We start from the raw sequence: 25,058 nt of genomic DNA, 5'->3' as shown, positions 1-25,058 counted from the left end.
CAGACCTAGTTTTACTCCTGCTCCCCAGTTCCCTAGATATACTGGAACGGTGTGCTATAATTTTTAGCAAGCCTATTACTTTTATTTATGTTTACATTAAAAACAGAAAGAAAATTTTCCCTAACTATAAAATCATGAACACTTTTAGTCAAAAATTGTGTCATTTAACAAATCAATTTCAGATCCTCTACAATTAAAATGAATTAGAATAAAAAATTATTAATATAAATTAAGTACTCAGAGTTTTAGATTTGTTTTCAGTATGTGAATTATAAATCAGTCTACAAAACACTAAAACGTACAAACTGTTATTCTTAAAGCCATAGAAACAGAATTATTCAGGCAAAGGTTTTCGTTTGGTGATGTTCATACTTTTTATATTCCCATCGCAGGATAAGGCACTTAGGTTTACTTTTTTTCCTTCTTCCCAGACATCACACTGAAATGTGTAATTCTAAAATAAGTTTTAACACTTACAGACATTTCATGATTACCTATTAAGCTAATACAATACGGTACTAAAATTAAACAACTATTTATCCTATCAAATGATTATGGTTTATTCCCAGGGAATGCTGTAAACTGTGTGCATATTTCTCCAGGAATTCAGATTCAGAAGCAATATTTCCCTGAGGATCTTTGGCTTGTTTACTACACAAGAGATGCCAAAATATACAGACTCCTTCCTATCTCCTTCAACTATGTTTTCAGGAGATGCTGTACAAAATATACTATAGTAAAGCACCATGTACCCCCTTTACCTTCATTAATTTATTAATCCATTTATTCCTTCCTAAAATACCTATTCATTTTGTGTTTGAAATGTAACAAGCACTTCTGTATATCTAGGGCATATGTCCTGAGAGCTCCCCTACCCCTTCTTCCCTGTGAGAACCTGGCAACAAGTCTATGAAATCTATGAAGGGAGCTCTTACAGATACCTCATCTTTCAGCATGATAAAATGCCTATACACATCATCATCAAACTGATAAACATCAAAGAAATGAGAAAATCTTAAGTGTACCTAGAGAAAGAGGCTACATTACATGCCATGAATATTAGAGAACAATGGCTCAAACAATTTCTAACTTCTTTTCAGAAGCTATGGAGGCCAGAAAACAAGGGAATCTTTAGAGTGCTGAAAAAAAGCTAATTTAGAATTCTATACAGTGAAACTATACTTCAAACATGAAATGGAAATAATATGGTCTTATTCACTTGAGGAATATAAATAATAGTGAAAGGGAATAGAAGGGAAGGGAGAAGAAACGGGTAGGAAATATCAGAAAGGGAGACAGAACATGAGGAATCCTAACTCTGGGAAACAAACTAGGGTGGTGGAAGGGGAAGAGGGCGGGGAGTAGGGGTGAATGGGTGACGGACACTGAGGGGCACACTTGACGGGATGAGCACTGGGTGTTATTCTGTATGTTGGCAAATTGAACACCAATAAAAAGTAAATTTATTATTAAAAAATAAATAAATAAAAAATAAAAACAAAAAAATAATACATTGAAGGGTCTGGGGGAAAGAAAGGAAAATAGGTAAGTAAAGAATGAAATAAAGGGAGAAAGAGAGGGGAAATCTTGGTTGTATTGTAATTACTTATAACCACTGGAGATATCTGTATATTTTTAGCAGCTGAACTGGACTATATGAAATGTTATGTTTACAATGCAATGTAAGATATGACATGATATTCTTCTTAAGGAAAATACGGTCATGATATCATCACACATTAGAAAAAATTGGTGATAGACATTTAAGCTGATAAACATGAGGATGTAGGCATGGTATGGAAAAAGATGGAAAATAAGAAAAAAAATGAAAAAGTTAACACAATTCTGAATTTTAAGAGGCTAAGCAAAACACAAGAGAATAAGAGAAAAGAGGGAGGAAAGGACTAAGAGGGAAGAGGCCACCATGGCAACAGAGCAGCACAATGACATGGAAACAGATTACCAGGTACGAGTAGATAACATTTTTTAAATGTCTCGTTTTCTAGAACTCTCCTGCAAAAACTAAATAAAGCATGCTATATAATATAGTCATCATGCATGAGGATATACTTCCTATCTGCTTGGGTCCATAGCAGTGAAAAGAGAACAACACGTGAGTGAGACAAAAGTAAACGCCAAGTCTTCAGGAAAAAGGGAAAAGCAGACCTACAGGTGGTCATGAGGATTTCAATCTTGAAGAGTTTTCAGAAGTTTGGTGAAAGCACTGAATCCCTGCTTGTATGGGTGTCAGATGTTTAGGTCAAGTTCATGTTTTTTAAAAGGCCAAGGGTCCTCAGCTGAAATCTGACTTGCAGAATACTATCGTAAGGAGCAATAAACAGAAAGGAGATGCATTTAACAAAAAGAATGAGTCACTTGATTGTGTAAGATAATTTAATGTAAACTAACTAGACTGTAAAAAATTGCAACTATAGAAGATGTAAGTCAAAATATTATGACAATTTTTCTATTTCTTTGTTTCTATTTTTTTTAAAGATTTTACTTATTTATTCACAAGAACACAGAGAGAGAGGCAGAGACACAGGCAGAGGGAGAAGCAGGCTCCATGCAGAGTATCTTTAAATAAAGGGATAGCCCTGCTCAGTACCTCTGTTGCCCCCGTGTTGAATCCCTTCATATATACACTGAGAAACAAACAAATGAAAGACACTTTTATGCACATGACCAAAAAGATGGAGATTTTCTCAGTGAAGTGAACCATTTTAGTGATATTACTGAGATCATGAGTAAAATAAAGCAAGAAATGTGGGGGGATCCCTGGGTGGCGCAGCGGTTTGGCGCCTGCCTTTGGCCCAGGGCGCGATCCTGGAGACCCGGGATCGAATCCCACATCGGGCTCCCGGTGCATGGAGCCTGCTTCTCCCTCTGCCTGTGTCTCTGCCTCTCTCTCTCTGTGACTATCATGAATAAATAAATAAAATCTTTAAAAAAAAAAAGAAATGTGGGGTGCTTCAATGCTTGTATTCAAAATAATATTGACTATTTTTCCTGACATAATTTTCATGTGGCCTGACTAATCTCCAAAGCCTCTTTCTCTCCCCTATCTGTCCCTTATTTGGGCCAAAATCATTTGTGTCTTTATTTGGTGTTTTATCTATTTCCTCTTAAAATTCTCTCAGAGGAAGACAAAGTTAGACTTTAATTTTTCCATGTTCCTTTCCACTGTTGTGGAATTCAGAGATTCAATTTTACACATATTCTATATAGAGTTAATGCACCACCTAGATTTTTAAAACTTAGCTGAAAACTCATATTTCTAGGAACCCACAAACTGTCACTGACTCAAGGCAAAATAAAAAATGGGAATAGACCTATAACTATGAGGGAAATTGAATCACTATGTCCTTAAATAATACGGAATTTTTTTTGTTTCTGTAAATAGAGATCATGGCAATCATTTCAAACAATCAGTTTCTAAATTTCTTTACCTTGTTATTATTATTCTTTATCACACATTCTACCAGTAAAAAAACAAAACTCAAACAAAACACTTCAATTTCATACTATATGTATATTTGTTCATAAATTATAGATTTACTATAGTATAGAATATTTAAACATGTTAATAGAAAATGAGCAAGGAGATTAGGCAAAAGAATCAATGTATTTTATAGTATAACTGTGATATAAATTAATTTTAATGTTAATGGTACAACTATTAGATTCAATTTGTTAAAACATATATTATTATATTTGCAAATATCAGCTTAATTTTGTGATAAATTATGTGAAAGTCTTATTCTAAGCCTATTTGATCTTTATACTTGGAAGGGCCTTCATAGATCAAAATGGACACTTCACAATGCATGCCAGTCACATCAGAAGAAGTGAAAATGACAATAATTTTTCTTCTGTCCTATTTGAATTTTTGCTATTAAATTACTACATTTCTGTCTTCTCTAATGTAAATCTGCTGCCTAAATTTTTATTTCTATATAAATATTTTTAAAGTGGATAGAAAGTCTTTATTTGGAATATTTTAATAGAGATTAAAATATTTCCAGGTTTTCCAAATGGGTGGATGAGGATTTTCATACTCAATGAACTTATGTAATCTTCATCTAACAATAACCATAGCAATAATTTCAAGCAAACAATTTCTAAATTTCTTCAGCTTAACACATTTCTTTTTGAAAACTTGCTACTTTTCTATATACTATTAAAATTCCATGCATTTTGGGACAGAGTGGGGGGAAATGTCTTGATGAAAGCATACTATTGATGAGTTTTGTTATCATAGAAAAGAGAAATTTGGAATCTGTCTACTTGTAATGTATATTTAATATGTATTTAAAAATGTGTATTAAAAAATACTTTGTGTGAGAAATTCTGATTCTCTGATATGTTTTTTGAAACTATACCATTAAATGCTTCCTCCATTGCCCTATCATTCCTACTTCCTCTTCTGACCCTTTGAATCTAAAAACCATCCCTAGAGAGAAGGCTGTACAAAAACAGCCTGTGGGCTTGTCCTGAAGGTTGTGGTTTGCTTGTCAATGGTCTAAATTATATCTAAAGTCCAGAGATGACCCTAAAGCCAGGATGAAGGTCTGCTATCTTGTCTACTTTACTATATTAAGGTGATGCAATCTACCTGTTATGTTCTAGTAGTCCATAAAAATAGGTTCAGAATTCAATAACTTAGTATTTAATTCCAAGACTGTTTTGGATTTAAACTAACAAATGGGCCATAATTTAAAACACAGTTGCAATTGGTGTTACCAACTAATTCGGTATATGAATCTACTGTCATGCTTTAAGATTCATCTGGGGTAGGGCAGGTAAATATTTTAATTAAATGGCTATGTGGAATGGATCAGCATTCCTGCATCATTTTTAAAAGTATTTGATGGTAGTACCAAATACTGCAGTTTTGCCGAGGAAAGATGCTTTGATGTATTATTTGTTAATGAGGGTGAACTCCATAGTTTTCTACTTGGCTCTGAGCATATCTGTGTTAATATATTTAGGATGACTTTTCAGATGCAGTAGAATCACTATAAATGTCCCACTTTCATTTCAGACCAGCAATTACGATTCCTTTCAATGTTGTTCATACCTCCTTGTGAATCAATACCCTGTACAAATAATTTTCTTCTGGATCTTCAACAGTTACACAGTGAAGGGATATATAAGTGGATTGCATATTATAAAACTGTTCCAAGTTTTGTCATTTTACATCTTTGGATTTATTTTTTCTAATATTTCAAATTTAATCAAGATAAATCATTCACAAATCCAAGTTGCTATGTAATTGAACAAAAAATTATAGCCATCATCAGAAGTTTGAATTCCATTAAATCCACAACCTCTACTCAGGCCTCACTCTGACCTGTGATGTGCTGGTAAGCTAGCTATCTGAAAGTAACAGCCTAGTTTAAAAAAAAAAAAGAAGAAAAAGAAAGAAGAAAGAAAGAAGGAAAGGAAGAAAGAAAGAAAAGAAAGAAAGAAAGAAAGAAAGAAGAAAAGGAAAGAAAAGAAAAGAAAAGAAAATCACAATCATTGAAAATAACAGTGTATGTTCTCATTCATCTGGGGAATATAAATAATATTGAAAGGGAATATAAGGGAAGGGAGAAGAAATGTGTGGGAAATATCAGAAAGGGAGACAGAACATAAAGACTCCTAACTCTGGGAAACGAACTAGGGGTGGTGGAAGGGGAGGAGGGCGGGGGGTGGGGGTGAATGGGTGACGGGCACTGAGGGGGGCACTTGACAGGATGAGCACTGGGTGTTATTCTGTATGTCGGTAAATTGAACACCAATAAAAATAAATTTATTAAAAAATCATTGAAAATATATCAATAAATTCACCCTTATGTAGAATTATATTTACTTCCCCCTGGTATGTCACCCTTAGAATCTACTCTCACATATATTTTCCCAGACTTTTGTCAATTTTAGTTGATAAATTATTGCTATGTTCTTAATATGTACCCACAAATTATATATTGAAATCCTAACCCCCAAAGATGATGCTATTAGGAGATAGGGCTGTTCTAGAACAGACAAATTTATAGGGAAAGTAAACATGTTAGAGATTGCCAGGACTTGGGAGCTGGGGAGTTGAACAGTTGAGGCACAGTTTTTTATTAGAGTAGGAAAGCGATTGCATATGACACTAGAGTTGTCATGGTTATATCACACTACAGTTGCCAAAACAAGTAGAAAGAACATTACAACACAAAGAATAACTCTAATGTGTGCAAATTTAAAAAAATAGATCCAGGATCTTAAAATACAATGCAGAAGTATTTAATAGTATTATGAATGTATGATACAACCTCACTGAATGGAGAAGGGGAAGAAAAGGTGCTAACCTATGTGTAGAAATGAGTGAATTAGTAAGACTCAAGTCAAAATTCCCGTATTCTGGTTGATGAAGTTGCTTCCTATAATACATTTCTATTGTAATGGAATAATTGAGTCATTGGCAGATGGTAGGAGCCATTGTTTCACTGCTGGAGTGATACATATGAGCAAGAGGACAAATGTAGAATGATTCATGTGATATTGGGTTAAAGTGGACTATATTAGTATGAATTCATGAGTAGCTTAACATAGATACAGAAGGATAAGTATACAAACACATATTTGTGTGTATAGATCTGGTTAGGTATAAACATATATTCCCTTGCTCCTCACCTGAGAGTATCCAGAACAGACAAATTCCAATAAAGTGAGATTCTAGAAGTTGCTTGACAAGTACTTCTCAAAACTGTTTTGGTTATCAAAATAAGAAATGTCTAAGAAACTGTCATAGTCTATAGGAACCTAAGGGTACAAGTCCAATAAATTTAATGATATCACCCAAAACGTTGTTATCTTATTGCTTTAACAAACTCAAATTAGTTTGGTTGGTACACATTCTAGGTGGTAACATGGCCACAAGGAGTCTAATAGATTTAAGCTTAATTCTGGATAAGTTTTATAAAAATGTCCTTGTCCCTCATGCACCTGACCCTTCTAGATGAAAGGTCTGAGTATCAGTAGGGGATAACTGGAAACCAGTGAAATTACAGCCCTGGAATAGACTACTCAGATTTTGTGGAAGTGGAGACAGAGAAAAACCCAGCATCAGGCAGGAGGACACCTTAGACCTCAGAAGACTGTTAATGATCTTTGTCATTAAGAACTGTTCCTAGAGCCTACCTGCAGAAGACAAATACTCCAGTGCAAAAGCCTTAAAAATACTTGCCTGTCAGGTAAGCCATCCTCCACCAGATGTTTCTGTGAAGGTAACAGAGACAATAGGGGACCATTCTAGCACTCCCTTGTCACTTCTCTCACCTTCTTTCACCCTCAGGCAAAATACTTCTTTTTAAATTTTATTTTAATTCCAATAAAATTAACATTTCAATATCCACTTCAGATGTACAACATAGTGAACAACAATTGTATACATTACTCAGTCGTCATCATATTAGGTGTGTTATTAATCCCCTTCATCTATTTTACCCATCACTCCACTTGCCTTCCCTCTAGTAACCATTTGTTTGTTCTCAATAGTTAAGAATCTTCTTTTGGTTTGTCTTTTTTCTTTGTTTGTTTTGTTTCTTAAATTCCATTTATGAGTGAAATCCTATGGTATTTGTCTTTCTGTGACTTATTTCACTTAGAATTATATCCTTTAGATTCATCCATGTTTTTGCAAATGACAAGATTTCATTCTTTTTTATGGCTGAGTACTATTCAATTCTCTCTCTATATATGTATATATGTATATATAATATACATAATAAGTATAATATTATGTATTACACACATACAATATTATATACATATTATTATACATAATAATGTACATAAAATATTACTATATTACATAATAATGCATAATATCACATAATATTAATATACATAATATGCATGATATATATTGTTTTACATTATATTTATATTTTATATTTTATGTAAGTATAATATTATAATTGAAGATAGATATCATATTTTTATCCTTTCATCAGTCAGTAGTTGTTTCAACAATTGGACTATCATAAAAAGTGCTGCAGTAAACATAGGAGTTCAAATATCCTTTGAAATTAGTGTTTTCATATTCTTTGGGTAAGTACCCAGTAGTGGAATTGCTGGATCATATGGTAGTTCTATTTTTAATTTTTTGAAGAACCTCCACAGTGTTTTCCACAGTGGCTGCACCAGTTTGCATTCCCACCAAGAGTGTACAAGGTTTCCTTTGTCTCCACGTCTTCACCAATATGTGTTCTTTCTTAGGTTTTTTACTTTAGTCAGGCAAAACACTTCCAAATATCTTCCTCACTCCTATTTTAAGTCATATACTGGAGCAGACAAATGTCACATGGTTGATGGCTTGAACAAAAAAAGACAGACTGGATTAAATATACCTGCAGTCCCTCCAAGAACAAGTTATTGAATTGGGAGGCCACAGTCTTCATAACCAGCTGAAAGCTATGTTGGAGGCACTGCTAGCTTGTAATATAAATGAGGCATGTTTAACTTGGCTGCCAACCTCCAAAATTGTAAATTCTTTCTAAAAGACATCGGGTACTCTTGGGTTTCTACTTGTGTGAGGCTGGTCATTTGTTTGCATCGTTTTGGAGAACACTGTCAAGTGCATCTTGGGAGTGATAAAAGAGATCAGCAGATTAATCAGAGAGGTCAACAGAGGAGCATACCTTGGTGAATTTGCAGCAGAAGCTGAGGTTTAGAAATGAGGGGGTGGATTTGGTGGGAGGACATTCTGAAACATTTCCACATATTTTGATAGTTTTTGTTCTGGACTCTCTATTCAAGAATGTTTGCAACAGATTTAGGAGATTATTCCCCCTTAGCAGAATATTAAAGATACTGTCTTCTAGTAGGGCAAAATCAGGCATATTTTTCTCTTTAAAAGACTGATAATTGCTCACTTAGAGGATCCTCAGGCTTAGATGTAGGTGGCTTGTGTAAACCACAATATCCATTAGGGTCCTTCCCTGCAGAGAATTTAGGGGTAAAAGGAGCTGATGAGAACATGAAGCTCCTGCTTCCTGCTATATAATAAATAATAAAGTTTTCTGTCATTGACTCAGTAGGATAAATCTGTCAGTATCTATGAAATGATGGTGGGTCAACCTGTTAGACTCAAGATAAAAGTTCAGACCCTACTAAGGTTTTGATTAATACCATGGATTTGGTAGAGTATGAGAAAGACAAATATCACAGCACTTTAAACAATAGTGACTTTATTTTTATCTTGTTTAAATGTTAAGGCTGGTATGTTGAAGCTCCTCCATGAAGTCACTGTGTTTCTAAGTGGGTAGGACCTGCAATTGTGTCAGGAACCTGGGTGTGCTCTCTCTTGTTGAGTAGTCAGTGTATTCCTAGTATCATTACCCATACTCATGGCTCCAAATGGCTTGCCATCCCATGTGCTGATATCATCACAACAACGAGAGAAGGTAGAGAGGAAGAAGAGGGCAAACCCTTTTTATCAAAGGATAATACTTGGAAATTGCACAACATCTCCTCTTAGATCCTTTGCTCATAATTTAGTCACATGGTCACAAGTTGCAAGGAAGGTTAGCTTACATAGATAAATATTCCATTAATACAGAGGAAGTGGAGAATGCTTGAGTGTCATGAAATATCAGCTTAAGATCTACTAGGTCATTTTGTAAAGACTATTTGGAGGAAAGACTGAATTCAGAATAGAAAAAAAGTAGTACATAGGATATAAAATGTCAGATATTTCAAGTACAATTGACAGGCTATGACAGGCTAACAAATTCTCCAACTAATATTGTCACTTGTTATTACCAATTAAAATAATCTTTTCTTTTTCAACTTCCAATTTTTTGTATTTCTCTGTACTTGGGATATCAAAATACATCTGTGTGGAAAGCCAAACACAGGTTAAGGAAATCTATACTGAAAGCTTTGGAGACACAATTAAAAGTAGTTTTGAAAAATATATATATAAATTTCTTCTTTTAAGTATTTAGTGCCTGGGGAGAACTCACGTATAATGCATAAATTTATGACCCTTTGGGAATTGTGTTCTTGGATCTCATATCCTCTGGGAACTCTTCCTAATCTTTAGATATTTTCCTTCAGGGCACAGAAAGCATAAATATTCAATGGGATTAAGTATTGATGAATTTTATACAGCACTGTGAATAATACTAAGAAAAACATTAAATATTTAAAAAGGTAAATTGTAGTAATGGGGAAATTTAATATACTAGTCTAAAAATCCGGGGAAAAAAGCCCTAAAACCATTTATAAAGTTGCTGTGAGTAGATAAGAAAAACAATCATAGATTGTGGGGTAGAGGGATTCATTCAGAGAGGATCTGTCTGAATGCTAGTGTTGTCTGTTCAGCATGATAATAAAAGAGTTAAATATTGAAATAGAGCTACTTTGAATAAATTTGTTTAACATCTTGAAGAAAAAAGTGTGATGTTTAAGTGTTTGGTAGACTGATTTAGGACTCAAAACGATGAAAGTAATTGGTATGTCTCAAATTTAAAGGCCATATTTGGGCAGCCCAGGTGGCGTAGCTCTTTAGCGCTGCTTGCAGCTCAGGGTATGATCCTGGAGACCCAGGATTGAGTCCTACGTTGGGTTCCCTGCATGGAGCCTGCTTCTCCCTCTGCCTGTGTCTCTCCCTCTATCACTCATGAAAAAATAAATTTAGAAATTAAAAAAAAATAAAGGCCATATTTCCATTAGATATATTTTAACCCATTTTCTCCTATTTTTACAATTATGGTTTTAACCTTATTTTTTTAACCTTCAAATTTTGATTTAAGGGAAATCAAGAAAACAGAATACAATGCAAATTTAGTATTGAAAAATTACCTTTTAAAAGTTTCACTAGTATTCACAAGATCTAACCTAGGCCTAACTTCTAATGATTTTGTAACATGACCTTGCTAATGTTTGTACAATGCATGTTGGGGGGATGGTTGGTGTGTGTATCTGTGGAAGGTGGACAAAGAAATAATCTGACAAAGTAAAAGTATGATGTAGGTGTTTTAGATATAAGCATTCCTACAGTTTTTGCCCTTGGAGTAATTTTTGTAGATGTATAAAAATGTGTGATTCATCGTTTCACAATGACGTGAATGTAAAAGAAATGTGAAGGAAAAACAGCAGTCCTCTCTTTTATTCACTCAATTAGTAACATGACTTTGACAACAGATCTTATTTTTTATCTTAGAATCCTCCTATAAATGCCTCTAGGTATAACTAGTAACAAAGTTTATTTGTACTTGTATGTTTATTTTTACTTATATGTCTTTTAAATAATAATGTATGTTTTTGAAATAGGAAGTAATTATATTTATATTCTCAGAGAGGAAAACATAGTCTTATCTGGGGCCCATTATTAAATTTTAATCATTTTATGTATTTGATATGAAGATACTGAGGAAAGAAATCTCCCTTAGAATAAATTTTTTTAAAAGCACTATAAACTGACCTATAATCATTAGTAGAAATTGTACTTTTCAGAGGACAACTAAGAAAAAAAAAAACACTCTTTCAAACTGATCTCTAATTTGATAGCTGTGCAAACCAAAATAATCTGATTATCTCATTTCATATATCCCATGTATTGTAATAACTATACTTATGTATAGTTTATATTTATTTAATTATGTGTTAGCTTGGGCAGCCCGAGTGGCTCAGTGTTTTAGCACTGCTTTCAGCCCAGGGAGTGATCCTGGAGACCCAGTATCCAGTCCCACATTGGGCTCCCTGCGTGGAGCCTGCTTCTCCCTCTGTCTGTATCTCTGCCTCTCTGTGTGTCTCTCATGAATAAATAAATAAAATATTTAAAAAAATATGTGTTAGCCAAATATTTGAATATTCTTATGATAGGGAAAATACATGTCTTCTAAAATTTTGTCTGTGACTCACTCTTTTTGAAATTTACCACATACCTCTTCATCTCTTTTAAGTCATGCTGATCACAAATTGTTCCTCTTTTCTTTATTTTAGACAAAGAATAAAATAGTAAGTGTAAAGCATGGAAGCAGATAGAGAGAAATTTTATGGTAAACATTTTCTTATAGTTTTTTGTTTACAATACTGACTAATTTACATACTTTAATTTTTTTAAATTTATTTTTATTGGTGTTCAATTTACTAACATACAGAATAACCCCCAGTGCCCGTCACCCATTCACTCCCACCCCCCGCCCTCCTCCCCTTCTACCACCCCTAGTTCGTTTCCCAGAGTTAGCAGCCTTTACGTTCTGTCTCCCTTTCTGATATTTCCCACACATTTCTTCTCCCTTCCCTTATATTCCCTTTCACTATTATTTATATTCCCCAAATGAATGAGAACATATAATGTTTGTCCTTCTCCGACTGGCTTACTTCACTCAGCATAATACCCTCCAGTTCCATCCACGTTGAAGCAAATGGTGGGTATTTGTCATTTCTAATAGCTGAGTAATATTCCATTGTATACATAAACCACATCTTTATCCATTCATCTTTCGTTGGACACCGAGGCTCCTTCCACAGTTTGGCTATCGTGGCCATTGCTGCTATAAACATCGGGGTGCAGGTGTCCCGGCGTTTCATTGCATTTGTATCTTTGGGGTAAATCCCCAACAGTGCAATTGTTGGGTCGTAGGGCAGGTATATTTTTAACTGTTTGAGGAACCTCCACACAGTTTTCCAGAGTGGCTGCACCAGTTCACATTCCCACCAACAGTGTATGAGGGTTCCCTTTTCTCCGCATCCTCTCCAACATTTGTTGTTTCCTGCCTTGTTAATTTTCCCCATTCTCACTGGTGTGAGGTGGTATCTCATTGTGGTTTTGATTTGTATTTCCCTGATGGCAAGTGATGCAGAGCATTTTCTCATGTGAATGTTGGCCATGTCTATGTCTTCCTCTGTGAGATTTCTGTTCATGTCTTTTGCCCATTTCATGACTGGATTGTTTCTTTCTTTGGTGTTGAGTTTAATAAGTTCTTTATAGATCTTGGAAACTAGCCCTTTATCTGATATGTCATTTGCAAATATCTTCTTCCATTCTGTAGGTTGTCTTTTAGTTTTGTTGACTGTATCCTTTGCTGTGCAAAAGCTTCTTATCTTGATGAACTCCCAATAGTTCATTTTTGCTTTTGTTTCTTTTGCCTTCGTGGATGTATCTTGCAAGAAGTTACTATGGCCGAGTTCAAAAAGGGTGTTGCCTGTGTTCTTCTCTAGGATTTTGATGGAATCTTGTCTCACATTTAGATCTTTCATCCATTTTGAGTTTATCTTTGTGTATGGTGCAAGAGAGTGGTCTAGTTTCATTCTTCTGCATGTGGATGTCCAATTTTCCCAGCACCATTTATTGAAGAGACTGTCTTTCTTCCAATGGATAGTCTTTCCTCCTTTATCGAATATTAGTTGCCCATAAAGTTCAGGGTCCACTTCTGGATTCTCTATTCTGTTCCACTGATCTATGTGTCTGTTTTTGTGCCAGTACCACACTGTCTTGATGACCACAGCTTTGTAGTACAACCTGAAATCTGGCATTGTGATGCCCCCAGATATGGTTTTCTTTTTTAAAATTCCCCTGGCTATTCGGGGTCTTTTCTGATTCCACACAAATCTTAAAATAATTTGTTCTAACTCTCTGAAGAAAGTCCATGGTATTTTGATAGGGATTGCATTAAACGTCTATATTGCCCTGGGTAACATTGACATTTTCACAATATTAATTCTGCCAATCCATGAGCATGGAATATTTTTCCATCTCTTTGTGTCTTCCTCAATTTCTTTCGGAAGTGTTCTATAGTTTTGAGGGTATAGATCCTTTACATCTTTGGTTAGGTTTATTCCTAGGTATCTTATGCTTTTGGGTGCAATTGTAAATGGGATTGACTCCTTAATTTCTCTTTCTTCAGTCTCATTTTTAGTGTATAGAAATGCCACTGACTTCTGGGCATTGATTTTCTATCCTGCCATGCTACCGAATTGCTGTATGAGTTCTAGCAATCTTGGGGTGGAGACTTTTGGGTTTTCTATGTAGAGTATCATGTCATCGGCGAAGAGGGAGAGTTTGACTTCTTCTTTGCCAATTTGAATGCCTTTAATGTCTTTTTGTTGTCTGATTGCTGAGGCTAGGACTTCCAGTACTATGTTGAACAGCAGTGGTGAGAGTGGACATCCCTGTCTTGTTCCTGATCTTAGGGGAAAGGCTCCCAGTGCTTCCCCACTGAGAATGATATTTGTGTGGGCTTTTCATAGATGGCTTTTAAGATGTCGAGGAATGTTCCCTCTATCCCTACACTCTGAAGAGTTTTGATCAGGAATGGATGCTGTATTTTGTCAAATGCTTTCTCTGCATCTAATGAGAGGATCATATGGTTCTTGGTTTTTCTCTTGCTGATATGATGAATCACATTGATTGTTTTACGGGTGTTGAACCAGCCTTGTGTCCCAGGGATAAATCCTACTTGGTCATGGTGAATAATTTTTTTAATGTACTGTTGGATCCTATTGGCCAGTATCTTGTTGAGAATTTTTGCATCCTTGTTCATCAGGGATATTGGTCTGTAATTCTCCTTTTTGGTGGGGTCTTTGTCTGGTTTTGGAATTAAGGTGATGCTGGCCTCATAGAACGAATTTGCAAGTACTCCATCTCTTTCTATCTTTCCAAACAGCTTTAGGAGAATAGGTATGGTTTCTTCTTTAAACGTTTGATAAAATTCCCCTGGGGAGCCATCTGGCCCTGGACTCTTGTGTCTTGGGAGGTTTTTGATGACTGCTTCAATTTCCTCCCTGGTTATTGGCCTGTTCAGGTTTTCTATTTCTTCCTGTTCCAGTTTTGGTAGTTTGTGGCTTTCCAGGAATGCGTCCATTTCTTCTAGATTGCCTAATTTATTGGCGTATAGCTGTTCATAATATGTTTTTAAAATCGTTTGTATTTCCTTGGTGTTGGTAGTGATCTCTCCTTTCTCATTCATGATTTTATTAATTTGAGTCTTCTCTCTCTTCTTTTTCATAAGGCTGGCTAATGGTTTATCTATCTTATTAATTCTTTCAAAGAACCAACTCCTGGTTCTGTTGATCTGTTCCACAGTTCTTCTGGTCTCGATTTCGTTGAGTTCTGCTCGAATCTTTATTAACTCCCTTCTTCTCTTGGGTGTAGGATCTATTTGCTGTTTTTTCTCTAGCTCCTTTATGTGTAAGGTTAGCTTTTGTATTTGAGTTCTTTCCAGTTTTTGAATGGATGCTTGTATTGCAATGTATTTCCCCCTTAGGACTGCTTTTGCTGCATCCCAAAGATTTTGAACGGTTGTATCTTCATTCTCATTAGTTTCCATGAATCTTTTAAATTCTTCCTTAATTTCCTGGTTGACCCTTTTATCTTTTAGCAGGATGGTCCTTAACCTCCATGTGTTTGAGGTCCTTCCAAACTTCTTGTTGTGATTTAGTTCTAATTTCAAGGCATTATGGTCCGAGAATATGCAGGGGACAATCCCAATCTTTTGGTATCGGTTCAGACCCGATTTGTGACCCAATATGTGGTCTATTCTGGAGAAAGTTCCATGTGCGCTTGAGAAGAATGTGTATTCAGTTGAGTTTGGATGTAAAGTTCTGTAGATATCTGTGAAATCCATCTGGTCCAGTGTATCATTTAAAGCTCTCGTTTCTTTGGAGATGTTTTGCTTAGAAGACCTATCGAGTATAGAAAGAGCTAGATTGAAGTCACCAAGTATAAGTGTATTATTATCTAAGTATTTCTTCACTTTGGTTAATAATTGATTTATATATTTGGCAGCTCCCACATTCGGAGCATATATATTGAGGATTGTTAAGTCCTCTTGTTGAATAGATCCTTTAAGTATGATATAGTGTCCCTCTTCATCTCTCACTACAGTCTTTGGGGTAAATTTTAGTTTATCTGATATAAGGATGGCTACCCCTGCTTTCTTTTGAGGACCATTCGAATGGTAAATGGTTCTCCAACCTTTTATTTTCAGGCTGTAGGTGTCCTTCTGTCTAAAATGAGTCTCTTGTAGACAGCAAATAGATGGGTCCTGCTTTTTTATCCAGTCTGAAACCCTGCGCCTTTTGATGGGGTCATTAAGCCCGTTCACATTCAGAGTTACTATTGAGAGATATGAGTTTAGTGTCATCATGATATCTATTCAGTCTTTGTTTTTGTGGACTGTTCCACTGAACTTCTTCTTAAAGGGGAATTTTAAGAGGCCCCCTTAAAATTTCTTGCAGAGCTGGTTTGGAGGTCACATATTCTTTTAGTTGCTGCCTGTCTTGGAAGCTCTTTATCTCTCCTTCCATTTTGAATGAGAGCCTTGCTGGATAAAGTATTCTTGGTTGCATGTTCTTCTCATTTAGGACCCTGAATATATCCTGCCAGCCCTTTCTGGCCTGCCAGGTCTCTGTGGAGAGGTCTGCTGTTACCCTAATACTCCTCCCCATAAAAGTCAGGGATTTCTTGTCTCTTGCTGCTTTAAGGATCTTCTCCTTATCTTTGGAATTTGCAAGCTTCACAATTAAATGTCGAGGTGTTGAACGGTTTTTATTGATTTTAGGGGGGGATCTCTCTATTTCCTGGATCTGAATGCCTGTTTCCCTTCCCAGGTTAGGAAAGTTTTCAGCTAGAATTTGTTCAAATACATATTCTGGCCCTCTGTCCCTTTCGGCGCCCTCGGGAACCCCAATTAAACGTAGGTTTTTCTTCCTCAGGCTGTCGTTTATTTCCCTTAATCTATCTTCATGGTCTTTTAATTGTCTCTTTTTTCCTCAGTTTCCCTCTTTGCTGTCAACTTGTCTTCTAGGTCACTCACTCGTTCTTCCACCTCGTTAACCCTCGTCGTTAGGACTTCTAGTTTGGATTGCATCTCATTCAATTGGTTTTTAATTTCTGCCTGATTAGCTCTAAATTCTGCAGTCATGAAGTCTCTTGAGTCCTTTATACTTTTTTCTAGAGCCACCAGTAGCTGTATAATAGTGCTTCTGAATTGGCTTTCTGACATTGAATTGTAATCCAGATTTTGTAACTCTGTGGGAGAGAGGACTGTTTCTGATTCTTTCTTTTGAGGTGAGGTTTTCCTTCTAGTCATTTTGCTCAGTGCAGAGTGGCCAAAAGCAAGTTGTATTGGGAAAAAGAGAAAAAGAGAGGAGAGAAAGAAGGAAAGAAAAGAGAAAGAGAAAAAAAAGGGAAGAAAAAAAACGAAAAAAAAAAGAAGAAAAAGAGAATGAAAAAGAAAGGAGAAAAAAAAGGGGGTGGGAGAAGGAAACAAATCAAAAAGCAAAACAAAAAAAAAAAAAAAAAAAAGAACCACCGGGGAGTATCTTCTGATTCTGTGTACTTTAAGTCCCTTGGCTTCTCCTGGAAGTTGTCAGTCTAGCTGGTCTTCTGGGGGAGGGGCCTGTTGTGCTGATTTTCAGGTGTTAGCAGTTGGGGGAGCTGCTGTGCCCCTGCCTGGTGCAGGGCTCAGTGGGGGTTGTTTACCCTGTGAGGCCGCAGGAGGAACAGCCCCAGTGGCGGGGCCAGCTCTGGAAACCTGAATTCAGCTCCTGCAGGAACTCCGTCTGCAGGGCCTGGAGGCTCCGGGCGGGGCCGCTGATCTGCTTAGCTGGGGCAGGAGCGTCCTTGCTGTCCTGGGCCCTCCCGGCCTCTGCCTGTCCCGGGGGGAGGCGGGATCCTGGGCTGTGTCCCGGCGCCCTGCTCCGGAGCCTGCGCTGTTGGATTCGCGCTCCCGGGCCGCGCAACCCCCTCCGCGGAGATGCCACCGGAGCCCCTCCGAGCTGCTCTTAGAACCGCGCATCCCCCTCCGCACGGAGCCTCTTCCTCTGCTCGAGCCCCTCCGAGCTGCTCCGGGTCCGCCGTGCGCTGCAGCCCTTAGGGAGCTCGGCGCACTCTCCTGGGCGCGCAGTTGCTCTGTTACTGTCCCAGGGAGCCTGAGGGCATCCTCGCCCTCCTGGGTCCTGCTCCAAGTCCCTGCGAGCCCCTTTCCGGGTTGGTGCAGCTCCTGCTCCTCCGGGACGGGGCTCTCCTGTCCTGGGGACACTCGCCCCGGCCTCAGCCCGGCTCCTCGCGGGGCCCCTCCCCCTTGGAGGCCTTTGTTTCTTTACTTCTTTTTCCCCGTCTTCCTACCTTGATAGATGCGCGAACTCTTCTCACTGTAGCATTCCAGCTGGGCTCTCTTTAAATCTCAGGCCGAATTGATAGATTTTCAGGATAATTTGAAGGTTTTCTAGGTAATTTGGTGGAGACAGGTGATTTGGAGACCCTACTCTTCCGCCATCTTCCTCCTCCCCCCTTTACATACTTTAAGATTATTACTAATTTTGAAGCTTTAGTCTTCTTTTAATTTTTACTTAATAATTTGCTTCTTTCAATTTTTTCCCTAAGCTTACTATCCTCTTTTTTTTCATCTACTTATTTATTTGATAGAGACAGAGAGCAGAGGGAAGGGAAGAGGGAGAGGGAGAGAAGCAGACTCCATGCTGAGCACAGAGTCAGACTCGAGACTTGATCCCAGGGTCCTGAGATCATGACCTGAGCCAAAATCAATAGACTGCGCTTATTTGGCTCGGCCACTCAGGCACCCTTCACTATCCTATTTCTAAAAACCCCTTCATGCTTCTCTAGGTTTCCATAAAGCTTTGTCTATATATTTTTCCCCTACTCATATGAACAAATATTTATATCTCCTTCTGTATTCATTACTCTCATTTAATTTTTTTTCAGAATCATAACCTTTAAAGTAAAACTGCACTTTCTTATTATACACACCAACATGCTGATTTTGTTTGGAAATACATTGTGTAAGAGTGGAGATGATAACAACACTGATGGGATGGAAATACTACGAAGGCCAGAAAACAAAATTAGTCATGATATTTCATATTCACTTCTCTGAAACTGTATCTCATTAACCATGAAAGAAATGACAGAAAAATCAGGCATTTGAATATAATTAGTTAAGTAAAATGATAAAGTTGTATTAACCCTGTTTATTGATTATTGGGAGGTATGTTTGTGTATATTTTATGAAAATCATTTCCTGATGAACTTTAATGACAATAATCATATTGGTTCTAGAATGCAAACCTCTTAATTGAATAAGAAATGATATCCATCTCAACTCCTGCACAAAATCAAGAGAAAAGAATAATTTTTCCATGCTTTGAAAGTCTAATTTCCCTCTGATATTTCCTCTTATAAAAAACAATCAACAATTGCTATCATCACATAGATTATTCTCTAGTAGAACTGCAAATTAAAGATGAAATTCTCTGGGTGGCGCAGCGGTTTGGCGCCTGCCTTTGGCCCTGGGCGTGATCCTGGAGACCCGGGATCGAATCCCACATCGGGCTCCCGGTGCATGGAGCCTGCTTCTCCCTCTGCCTGTGTCTCTGCCTCTCTGTCTCTCTCTGTGTGACTATCATGAATAAATAAATAAAATCTTTAAAAAAAAATAAAGATGAAATTCTCTGTACAGATGCTCTGGAAATGCAAACTATTGTTTGTCCCGGCATATCCATCTTTGAAAACATGAATAAGCATTATGTTATTCTATTTGAAACATCATTTTGCTAACTTTACCTTAAACACTTAAATCACTGCCATTTTTCCATTGGGGTCATCAATTTCTCTCTTTCTTTTTCTTTCCTATTTAGACCTGGGAAAGTAGAGGACAGTAGTGGGATACCACACGCAAGGGATAGTGTTTATCCTGGCAGGTCTGACTGATGATACACAATTGAAAGTTGTGTTGTCTTCCTGCTTCTCACTTACTTGATGAGCAACTTAACCATCAGCACACTCACCCTGGTGGATACTCATCTCAAGACCCCCATGTATTTTTTCCTTCTCATAAATTTCCTATACTATTACATGCATCCCTAAACTGTAGATCATTTCTACTGTGACACAACCCCCTTGCTGCAGATTCATGAGAGACACACAAAGAGAGAGAGAGAGAGAGAGGCAGAGACACAGGCAGAGGAAGAAGCAGGCTCCATGCAGGGAGCCCCACATGGGACTTGATCCTGGGTCTTCAGGATCACGCCCTGGGCCAAAGTTGGTGCTAAACCGCTGAGCCACCTGGGCTGCCCAAAAACCATTTCCTTTAATTGCTTGCAGCTCAATTGTTTTTTACCTTCCTTCTTGGTGCATCTGAACTTTGTTTGCTGGCAGCTATGTCCTATGACCACTATGTTGCCATTTGTAAGCACCTGCATTGCACAACCATCATGAGCAGTAAGATCTGCACACAAGTTGTCTTCTGTTGTCGGTTTGCTGGGTCTTTTGTCATCTTTCCAACTCTCCTCTTAGACTTAAATCTTGGCTTCTATGCCTTCAACATTGTTGATCATTTCTACTGTGCCACAACCCCCCTGCTGCAGATCTCCTGCTTAGACACACAGCTCTTAGAGACAATGGGATACATCTCTGCTTTGGTGACACTCACAGTCACATTGGTAATGGTGATAATATCATATACCTACATTGTATTAAGAATTCTAAAAATCTTTTCAGTCAATCAGAGGAAAAAGGCTTTTTCAACATGTTCTTCTCACATGATTGTGATATCCCTTTCTTATGGCAGCTGCATCTTCATGTATGTTAAGCCATCAGCCAAACAAAGAACATCTTATTCCAAGGGAATTGCAGTGCTCAACACGTCTGTTGCTCTACTTTTGAATCCTTTCATCTACACTTTGTGGAACAAGCAAGTAAAAACAGCCTTCATGAACATGGTACACAAAATTGTTTCTTTCTCAAACAAATGAGTATCCTATTATATAATATATATTGGAAATGGGCAAAGAAGTTTCAAATAGTGCCAGCATATTCAATAGTAGTTTTCAATACACAGATTCCTCTTCTTTTTTCATTTATCCCTATAATATATTAATCTTTTTCAAGTTTTATTCACACTTTGTTCCACAGAAGTTAATGTTCCCTATATTCTTTATTAGATATATTCTTTTTCACATCTTATTTCCTTTTTTCTCTAGATAAAGGAATGAAATTGAACTACATTTTTCTTAAAATTTTAAAAGGTTCCATTCATTTGTTTGACAGAGAGAGAGAGAGAGTCAGAGAACACAAGAAGGGGGAATGATAGAAGCAGAGGAAGAAACAAGGTTCCCGCTGAGCTTGGAGCCCAATGCAGGGCTGGATCCCAGGACCCTGGGATCATGACCTGAACTGAAGGCAGACGCTTAACTGACTAAACCACCCAGGCTCCAGAGCTACGTTTTTCAACATGTCTCCTTTGTCTTTAATTTGTAATTAGTCAAGACTATAAAATGTTGTTTGATTTGAATTATACTTAATATAACACACTATTCCAAGGTTACTACCATCTTTATTTGTAATCAGGTATATTTTTTTAAATACTGAGTTCATTTACTTACTCATTTTATTTTCTTAAAATTAATTTTCATTTATATTTCTATAATAGTTTAGTAATAATGATTTGTTTAAAGTAATTAATTTAAAATTTTAACAGATATTAGCCATCATTAGTGATGCTCATCTTTGAAATTGTTTGTCTATTAAAAATGTGATTGTTTTGCTAAAGTATGTTCTATATGAACCAGTTATTTATAAGAAAACATTTTTGAATAACACTATCCTAAGTAGTAGAATAAAATACAGGCAAGATGAGGATTACAATAATATATAGTCAACTGCACTATATTACATGTTTGGGTACAACTTGTAGAATGAACTGCATCTTAAAAGAGGTTTGAGTCACAAATGTGATTTCAAGCATGTTGAAATACAAATATATGTATATAAAGCACATATATATGTAAAACACGCAAATATATACATCTATCTGTCATCTATCTATCTATCTATCTATCTATCTATCTATCTATCTATACAAAACATATTGAGACAGTCTAACTCAGTTGACCCTTGAACAACATAGTGATTGGAGCACTGCCTCCCTGGAAAGTAAAATCCATGTATAACTTTTTACTCTCTAAAATCTTATCTGCTGAAAGACTACTATTAATAGAAAGGCTTACTGGTAACATAGTCTATTAACACATATTTTGTATGCTATATGCATTATATCAATATATAATTCTTACAATTCTTACAATAAAATAAGCTGGAGTAAAGAAGATGTTAATAAAAAAATACATTTACAGTACTGTATGTATTTATTAAAAAAATCCACACATAAGTGAAACAGTGCAGGTCAAACTTGTGTTGTTCAATAGTCACCTGTACAAGTATAACTTAAACTAAGGTTTTCTCAATATTCTGATTATTCTGATCCTACTAATGAGCCAAACAATGAGTTTACTTAAAACATGTCCAAGTAAAAGCACTAAGGTTTTGTTGAGATATTCTGATAAAGCTTCTCATTTTTAAATGTCTGTCACTTACAAGTTTGTTACCACAGACTATCTAAACCTTAATAAGGGTCTAGCACTTCTAAACTAAGATATTCCTATTCAAACTTCTTCCCACTCCCAACTAGATTCAGCTGCACCACCTGCCTTTTCGTTGTTTGTCTATGACATATCACCTTCTATTATGTCCACTAGAACTGGTACATTTGGCCTCCAAAACCTGCCTCCCTAGAGAGTTTATTACTGTTGGGTTTTGCTTTTTTTTTTTTTTTGCTTCTGTTTTTGTTAGATTTTTAAAAATATCTTTTTGTTGGAGTTCAATTTTCCAACATATAGCATAACACACAGTGCTCATCCCACCAAGTGCCCCCCTCAGTGCCCATCACCCAGTCACCCCATCACCCCACTCACCTCCCCTTCCACTACCCCGTGTTCATTTCCCAGAGTTAGGATTCTCTCATGTTCTGTCTCCCTCTCTGGTATTTCCAACTCATTTTCTCTCCTTTCCCTTTATTCCCTTTCACTAATTTTTATATTTCCCAAATGAATGAGACCATATAATGTTTGTCCTTTTCCGATTGACCTATTTCACTCAGCATAATACCCTCCAGGTCCATCCCATCAAAGCAAATGGTGGGTATTTGCCATTTCTAATGGCTGAGTGATATTCCATTGGATACATAGACCACATCTTCTTTATCCATTCATCTTTCGGTGGACTCTGAGGCTCCTTCCACAATTTGGCTATTGTGGACGTTGCTGCTATAAACATTGGGGGGCAGGTGTCCTGGCCTTTCACTGCATCTGTATCTTTGAGGTAAATCCCCAGCAGTGCAATTGCTGGGTCGTAGGGCAGATCTATTTTTAACTCTTTGAGGAACCTCCATACAGTTTTCCAGAGTGACCACACCAGTTCACATTCCCATCAATAGTGCAGGAGGGTTCCCCTTTCTCCACATCCTCTCCAACATTTGTGGTTTCCTGCCTTGTTAATTTTCCCCATTCTCACTGGTGTGAGGTGGGATATGATTGTGGTTTGCGTTTGTATTTCCCTGATGGCCAGTGATGCGGAGCCTTTTCTCATGTGCTTGTTGGCCACATCTATGTCTTCCTCTGTGAGATTTCTGTTCATGTCTTTTGCCCATTTCATGATTGGATTGTCTGTTTCTTTGCTGTTGAGGTTAATAAGTTCTTTGTATATCTTGGATACTAGCTCTTTATCTAATAGGTGATTTGCAAATATCTTCTTCCATCCTGTAGGTTGATTGTTGACTGTTTCTTTTGCTGTGCAGAAGCTTTTTATCTTGATGAGGTCCCAATAATTCATTTTTGCTTTTGTTTCCCTTGCCTTAATAGATTTATCTTGCAAGAAGTTTCTGTGGCCAAGTTCAAAAGGGGTGTTGCCTGTATTCTTCTCTAGGATTTTGATGGATTCTAGTGTCACGTTTACATCTTTCATCCATTTTGAGTGTATCTTTGTGTATGGTGTAAGAGAATGGTCTACTTTCATTCTTCTGCATGTGGATGTCCAATTTTCCCAGCACCATTTATTGAAGTGAATGTACTTTTTCCAGGAGATAGTCATTGCAGCTTTGTTGAATATTACGACCATAAAGTTGAGGGTCCACTTCTGGATTCTCTATTCTGTTCCATTGATCTATGTGTCTGTTTTTGTGCCAGTACCACAATGTCTTGATGACCACAGCTTTGTAGTACAGCCTGAAATCTGGCATTGTGATGCCTCCAGCTCTGGTTTTCTTTTTTAATATTCCCCTGGCTATTTGGGGTCTTTTCTGATTCCACACAAATATTAAGATTATTTGTTTCAACTCTCTGAAGAAAGTACATGGTATTTGGATAGGGATTACATTGAATGTGAAAATTGCCCTGGGTAGCATAGACATTTTCACAATATTAATTCTTCCAATCCATGAGCATGGAATATTTTTCCATCTCTTTGTGTTTTCCTCAAATTCTTTCAGAAGTGTTCTGTAGTTTTTAGGGTATAGATCCTTTACCTCCTTGGTTAGTTTATTACTAAGTATCTTATGCTTTTGGGTGCAATTGTAAATGGGATTTACCCCTTAATTTCTCTTTCTTCAGTCTCATTGTTGGTATATAGAAATGCCATTGATTTCTGGGCACTGATTTTGTATCCTGCCACACTGCCGAATTGCTGTATGAGTTCTAGCAATCTTGGGGTGGAGTCTTTTGGGTTTTCTATGTACAGTATCATATCATCTGCAAGGAGGGAGAGTTTGGCTTCTTCTTTGTCACTTTGTTTTTTTATAAATTTATTTTTTATTGGTGTTCAATTTGCCAACATATGGAATAACACCCGTTGCTCATCCCGTCAAGTGCCCACCTCAGTGCCTGTCACCCATTCACCCCCACGCACCACCCACCTCCCCTTCCACCACCCCTAGTTCATTTCCTAGATTTAGGAGTCTTTCATGTTCTGTCTCCCTTTCTGATATTTCCCACTCATTTTTCTCCTTTCCCCTTTATTCCCTTTCACTATTTTATACTGGCTTGAGTGCAATTGAATTTTTTCTTGTGGTTCCTCAAGCGAATATTTATCTTTGGACTAGTACTTCACAGACTCTTTGCAGATGTCCTTAAGGATTTCTGTAGTTATGCATTAACTATATGAATAATGCGACCCTTATTAGTGAATATAAGGGTTCAGATAAGTTTACTCTTTTAATCTA

General features: G+C 37.0%; 1 pseudogene; it reads left to right on the top strand.

Annotated features, from left to right (window-relative positions):
- The first annotated feature begins 1,924 nt into the window (after positions 1 to 1,924).
- Positions 1,925 to 20,760, top strand: LOC144323170 (olfactory receptor 6C74-like; annotated as a pseudogene).
- Positions 20,761 to 25,058: the final 4,298 nt, after the last annotated feature.

The sequence above is a fragment of the Canis aureus genome, chromosome 11 (assembly GCF_053574225.1).
Source record: "Canis aureus isolate CA01 chromosome 11, VMU_Caureus_v.1.0, whole genome shotgun sequence".
NCBI lineage: Eukaryota > Metazoa > Chordata > Mammalia > Carnivora > Canidae > Canis > Canis aureus.
The sequence above is the reverse complement of the archived record's forward strand: the minus strand, read 5'-3'. Positions and strand labels throughout refer to the sequence as shown.